Source organism: Mustela erminea, chromosome 19 (genome assembly GCF_009829155.1).
Source record: "Mustela erminea isolate mMusErm1 chromosome 19, mMusErm1.Pri, whole genome shotgun sequence".
Lineage (NCBI taxonomy): Eukaryota > Metazoa > Chordata > Mammalia > Carnivora > Mustelidae > Mustela > Mustela erminea.
The window spans coordinates 3,089,800-3,096,992 of NC_045632.1; positions in this window are offsets into that span (position 1 = coordinate 3,089,800).

Sequence of the window (7,193 nt, forward strand, 5' to 3'; positions counted from 1 at the left end):
TCACCCCTGTGCTGATGGCTTTCTGTGTGGCCCTCCTGCCCTGGCACCGGAGCCCCAAGTTCCAATCGGCCCTGGTTGCACTTACACGGGACCCATGGGTGGCAGATTCACCAGGAGACGTGAATGGAGAGACTAGGAACAGAGCGTCAACTAGTGCAACAGGACCCATGTGCTGGTTCGACTGTGCAAAGGGAAAATCCATGAAAGTGAGCCCTTGTCTGCCTTCATAACCTCTGGGTTTGCAGAATCTAGAAGTGTGGGTCTCAAACTGGACAGTGATGCTAGGAGACATTCAGCAATGGGAGTGTTCTGGTGATCACAGCTGGGGTCAAGGGCAGGGCTACGGTCATCTAGCTGGGGTCAAGGGCAGGGCTACAGTCATCTAGCTGGGGGAGGCCAGGGATAATGCTTGGCGTACACACACACACACACACACACACACACACTGAAGAATAATCCTGCCCTATGGCAGGCAGACCAACAGCCCCCACAGAAGTCAAGTCCTCATCCCCGGAACCTATGAATGTGTTAGGTGACATGGCCGAGGGGTACTGAGGTTGCTGACGAAATGAAGTCCTGCCAAATCAACTGACCTTCAGATACAGCGGTTACCCTAGATCCCCCAGTGTGCCCAGTGTGATCTCAATGGGAGAACCAGATGGGAAGCATGGGTAGGGCGGGGGCTCACTGCTCTTGCCTTGTGCATGCCGGAAGGCATGACAGGCTAAGGAAAACATGTGGGCGTCTAGAAACTGGGAAAGACAAGGAGACATACCAGATTCTCCACTAGAGATCCCCCTGGAAAGAATACAGCCCTGCCGACTCCTTGACCTTAGTTCATGAAGGCCCAAGCTTTAAAAGTGGAAGGGAATTGGGGTTCCCGGGGATTCACTCAGTTAAACATCTTGCTCTGCCTTTGGCTCAAGGCATGATCCCAGGATCCTGGGATCGAGCCCCGCATCAGGCTTTCTGCTCAGCGGGGGGTTCTGCTTCTCCTTCTACCCCTCCCTCTGCTCTCACTTTCTCTCTCAAATAAATATGTAAAATCTTTAAAAATAAATAAATAATGAAAGTGGAAGAGAACAGATAAAATCTTTTTAAAAAATAAAAATAAACAAAATAAAACTGGAAGAGAATACAGTCATCCCACCCCTTCTCTGTGGGGGACACATTCCAAGATCCACCCCCCACCCACCAGTGGATGTCAGACAACATGGATAGTATCAAACCCCAGATATACTGTTCTTCCTATCCATACATACCTGTGATCAAGTTTAACTTATAAATTAGACAGTAAGAGATGAACCACAATAACTAAAAATAAAGTAGGAAAATCCTAACAATATACTGTAATAAACGTTGTGGGAATGTGGACTCTCTCTCAAAAGGTTTTATTGTACTGGATTCATTCTTCTGCTTTTGTGCATGGGTGTCCCAATAAAAACATTTATGAACACTGAAGTGTGAATTTCATATAATTTTCACATCACAGGAGTGCCTGAGTGGCTCAGTGGGTTAAGCGTCTGCCTTTGGTTCAGGTCATGAACCCAGGGTCCTGGGACCAAGCCCCGCACTGGGCTCCCTGCTCAACAGGGAGTCTGCTTCTCCCTCTCCTACTCCTCCTGCTCATGCTCTCTCTCTCTCTCTATCTGAAATAAATAAGTAAATAAGATATTTTTTAAAAATTTTTTTCAGGCGCCTGGATGGCTCAGTGGTTTAAAGCCTCTGCCTTCGGCTCAGGTCATGATCCCGGGGTTCTGGGATCGAGCCCCGCATCAGGCTCTCTGCTCAGCAGGGAGTCTGCTTCCTCCTCTCTCTCTCTCTCTCTGCCTGCCTTTCTGCCTACTTGTGATCTCTATCTGTCAAATAAATAAACAAAATCTTTAAAAAAAATTTTTTTTCACGTCACTAAATATTCTTCTGCTTTTTTCCAACCACTTAAAAACAGACAGATCATTCTTAGTTCGTGGGCAGTGTGAAAGCAGGCAGCAAGCCAGACTTGGCCTGTGAGCTGTGGCTTTCTGACCCCTGACCTGACCTAGGATATTGAGCATCAGGAAGGCAGAGATCTTGCTTGTTATATCTTTTTTTTTTTTTTATTGTTTTTTTGAGTGGGGTAAGGGCAGAAAGAGAGAATCTCAAGCAGGCTCCCTGCCAAGCACGGAGCCCGATGTGGGGCTCAATCTCATGACCCTGAGACCACGACCTGAGTCAGACACTTAACCGACTGAGCTACCCAGGCACTGTGCCCACCCCCACACCGTCTAATTAAGTTTTTAATTTTCATCTGGGTAGAGTTAACGCACGGGGTTATATTAGTTTCGGGTCCAGTGCCCTTCCTCCTCTTGCAATGATGCGAGTTGATAAAATGCCCCCGTGATGAGAGGAAGCGAAGGACGATGACGTAGGCGCTGTGATGTCACCGTGCGCTGCTACTGACCTCTGACGGTACCGAGAAGGAGGACCGTCTGCTTCCCGGGAAGAGGGCACTGCTGTAAATGGGCGTGGCTTCCAGCCAGCGAGTTTGTGGTCATTGTCACAGCAGCCCATGGGAAACTAATGCGGGCCCCAGATGTCAACAAAGTCAGGAGTGAGAAAGCTTGTCCTAGAGTAGCACGTGGCGCATAGGAGCCACTCAGAAATATGAGGAATGAATGAATGAAGGAATGACTGAAGGAATAAATGAGTGAAGAAATGAATGAGTGAAGAAATGAATGAAGGAATGAATGAAGGAAGGAAGGAATGAGTGAGGAAATGGATGAATGAAGGAATGAATGAGTGAAGGAACGACTGAAGGAATGAATAAGTGAAAGCTGGACCTGTACAAATGATTTCACTTTTGTGACAGAAGAGTGTTTCCTAGCTGGTTCTTTAGCCAATGGCTTGCCGGGAAGAGGTGCCCTCCACCAACATCATTTGTGTGCCTTCCAGCTAGCATTTCATCTTTGACCTTGAGACTGAGGACACCACAAAGCTTGCCTTACGTGCTTGCTACAGGGAGATGTGTTTAATTATTGTGTGGTTTTGACAGGAACTTGAACTTATTCCTCAGGCTCATAAGATTTAACTCCTGATGACATCATCATTAATCCAGTTATAATAATTAACTTGCCATGAGCAGAAATGGCAGAGAAGCTCCTGGAGTTGCATAAAGAACCGGTGTGCTGTTCGCCAACCCTCCCCCGCCTCCACGACTCCCGGACTGCAACTGTCAGTTTGTGTAAGGAAATGTGAACTTATGTTAAACCGGTTTCATCAGGTTCATTGTCAGGCTTTACTGAGATACGACTCCCATCCCAGAAAACCCACCCTTTGAACACGTACAACTCAATGGTTTGGGATAGAGTCACCAAGTTACACAACCATCGCCATCCCTCTGAGAACATTTTTTATCGCCCAAAGCAGAAATGCCAAAGTCTTCCATCAAAAAGTGAATGCCCTTGTTCATAGCAGTATTACGCATGACGGCTGAAAGGCAGACACAACCCAGATGTCCATCACTGGTACACATATATGTACAGTGTGGCACATTCACACAATGGAATATTATTTGGCCTTAAAAAGGAACGAGACACTGCTCCACACTACAAATAGATGAATCTTGAAGACATTACACTAAGTCAAATACGACAGACACACAGGAGCGCCTGGGTGACTCAGTCAGGCAAGCATCTGCCTTCAGTTTGGGTCATGATCTCGGGGTCCTGGGATCGAGCCCTGCATCGGGCTTCATGCTCAATGGGGAATCTTCTTCTCCTTCTCTCTCTGCCTCTCCCCGGGCTTGTGCTCCCTTTCTCTCTCTCCCTCTCAAATAAATAAAGTCTTTTTTTTTTTTTTTTAAAGAAAGGAGACAAGACACCAAAGACCACATCGTGCCCTATTCCACCTACATGAAATATCCAGACGAAGCAAATCCATAGAGACAGAGAGTAAATTAGTGCTTGCCAAGGGCTGTGGGAGGTGGGATGGGATGTAACAACCTCGTGGGCATAGACATTTTCGCTGGGAGTGAAGAGAATGTTCTAGAACAAGATAGCGGTGAAGGTTGTCCAACACTGTCCTGAAGGACACTGACCTGTATGCTTTAAAATGGTTAAAATGGTATGTTTTGTGTCCTGTGTACTCTATAACAAAGAAACACTGTAGTAATTAGCAGCCACTCACCAATCACCCCCGTGCGGTCCCGCAATCCCAGCCAACCACTAAACTACTTCCTGTCTTAACAGCAACTTCATTTTTAACCACAGGGCAGAGCCAGGCCCTTGGTATGTTCTACCGAAGCTGGGGCTGCTGTTCTTGCTACGATTAGCCTTTGTCTTCTAACTAAAGGCACGCACGCCTTCCAGAAGCTTTCAGCACGCATGGTGGTTGGAGATGGAGGGACGCTTCCCAGCATGGGAATTTAATGCAGGGGGTTTTGGAAGGGCTGGCGGAGCAAGAGCAAGAAAAGGATGTGGTAGGGAGCATAAAAAGGGGAAGTGATTTCCAGAGGCCAGGAGCCACCGAAACAGTTTTGCAAAAGGTGAAACCACATCCCATTTACCGCTGTCCCAGCTACTCGGCTGCCGTCGGGAGGTTACAGGGCTTCCTGCTTTAGGGATATCTCCCCATCTTGAAATGAAAAAATAAAATAAAATAACGGGCAAAGGAAACTCATCTGTGAGTCATCTCTGGTACACGAGGCTGCAGCGTGTGGCTCTTTGTTGGAAAGGGAGGGCTCCGGAAGGGGCTGCACTGGGGTTTCCTCTAACTGGTAAAGGCAGGGAACCATTTGAAGTACCTGGAGCAGCTCCTCTTCAGACATGATGGCTCTGCAGAGCTCAACTTTTACGTGAGAAGCTCTGTTCTGGGCAGAGCCCAGCTGGAAAGGGAGCGAGATGAACGGTGGTTGTTCTGACTGCCACAACCCAGGAAAAATTCTGGAAACACAGAACTTTTTCACTCAGGCTGATCAGGGCCATGACCTTGCTCCAGGGTGTGTAAGGGATGGCGGTGGAGTTCCTGGAGAGCTTAGACAACACACATTTATTTTCTCACCATTCTCGAGGCTGGGAAGTCCAAGATCAAGGTGCTAACACATTCGGTTCCTGGTGAGGTCCTGCTTCCTGGTTTGTAGACGGCTCCTTTCTCACAGTGTGTTCAGGCAGAGGGAGAGAGAGAGGGGGGAAACCCTGGTGTTTCTCTTCTTATAAGGACACCAGTCCCATCTGGGGGTCCCTGCCCTCATGACCTCATCTAAACCAAATTACCCGCCAAAGACCCCATCTCCAAATACCGTCACACTGGGGGCTAGGGCTTCAAAATATGAATTTGTTGTGGGAGTGGAAGGTGGGACACAAACCTTCAATCTGTAACACTCAAGCAGGTAAAAAGTGCTAATAACGATTACTATCATTTTCAGTGTGACATTTTCTATGCAGCAGACATTTCGTGTATATGACCTCACTGATGACGATCCTAAGTCTGTGTCAGCAATCCCTTGCTGGGTTACACATCAGCCCAAGATCTGGTGGCTCCAAATGACAGCAGCAAGCATTAGTTATACTTCTCGGGGCCTGCGGGCTGAAACTCAGGGCCTGAAGCTTTCTTTATCCCCCGTCTGGTGCCAGAAGCTCCCTGGTCTCACTTCTGTCCCCGTGAGGTCTCTCCAGCATGGTGACTTAGGGTGCCCAAGGCACAAGTTGAGAGAGAGAGAGACCCAGGCATGGCTGTGTCACCTTTTCTAACCTAGCCTTAGAAATAGAAGTCACTCAGCAATTCCTTCCACTGCATTCTTTTTTTTTTTTTAAGATTTTATTTAAATGAGAGGGAGAGGGAGAGAGAGAAAGAGAGAGCGCGTGCACAGACGCACATGCGCACACACACACAAGTGGAGGGGCAGAGGGAGAGCCTGAAGCGGGATGGGATCCCAGAACCCTAGCATCACAACCTGAGCTGAAGGCAGGCAGATGCTTAATTGACTGAGGTGCCCAGCTGCCCGCCTCCCACCTCATTCTATTCATGATAAACAAGTCAGTGTGGCCAGCCCATATTCAAGACTGTGGGGATAGTAGAATCTGCTTTTTTTTTTTTTTTTTTAAGATTTTACTTATTCATTTGACAGAGAGAAATCACAAGTAGGCAGAGAGGCAGGCAGAGAGAGAGGAGGGGAGCAGGCCCCCACTGAGCAGAGAGCCCGATGTGGGGTTCCATCCCAGGACTCTAGGATCACGACCTGAGCTGAAGGCAGAGGCTTAACCCACTGAGCCACCCAGGTGCCCCATAGAATCTGCTTTCTTACACGAGGGCTGTAAAGAACCTGTGAGCATGTTTTAAATTGTCACAGGGAGGAAGGACTTCCACGACCACTTTACAGATGAGCAAACTGAGGCACAGAGCGGTGAAGTAACTTGCCAGACGTCACACAGCCTGGGATTCACATCCCAAGCAGTGTGGCTCCAGGACCCACATCCTCTGGCATCTCCCATTACCTGGCACCCCTGCCCAGGGCCACGCTGGGAACAGTTCTTCTAAGGACCGGTGTGGACAGCGAGGAATGACTGCGGGAACGTCTATATATGGTTGAAAGAAAATGCTCAAAAGGCTGCGGAGGGGGGGTGGAGATTGAGCTCCCCTGGCCTGCCTTTTCGCTTGTGATGTTAACCAGGAAATTCAGACCGACCTTTAAAATGCAAGACTTCCGACTGTTAACAAAGGGAGTGTTACAAAGTGACGAAAAGGTCTTTTTAACAAAAATCATTTTTAAAACGTAAAAAAGAGGTGACGACGTTCTTTTCCCCTGCAGCTCCACGCAGACATACTATTTTGCATAATCAAGCCCATCTTTTTAACGAAGCTGCCTTGTAAGGTAAACAGACGGAGGACATTCCCGGGAATGGGCATCTTGTTTTCCCATGCGGTCCGTAGGCTTGAGTCCCCGGCCTCAACCTGGTCTGTTTCTTTAAGGCTGTCCTTGAAAGGACCATTTTGAACAAGAGAGTCTTGTGAGAGTCTCCTAGAAATTGTTGCTATCTCTTGAGAAAAATAACCTCCCAGAGAAGCCCATAATTCTGATTGGTTGTCTTCTTTGATCATTTGTTGCCATGGTGATAACATCATCTTTCTATTATTAAAAGCAATAAATGCTTGTAGGGGTTTTTCCTCCCCCTTTCTCTCTCTCAGTCAGAAGAGAATCGTTGCATATTTCTCCCACA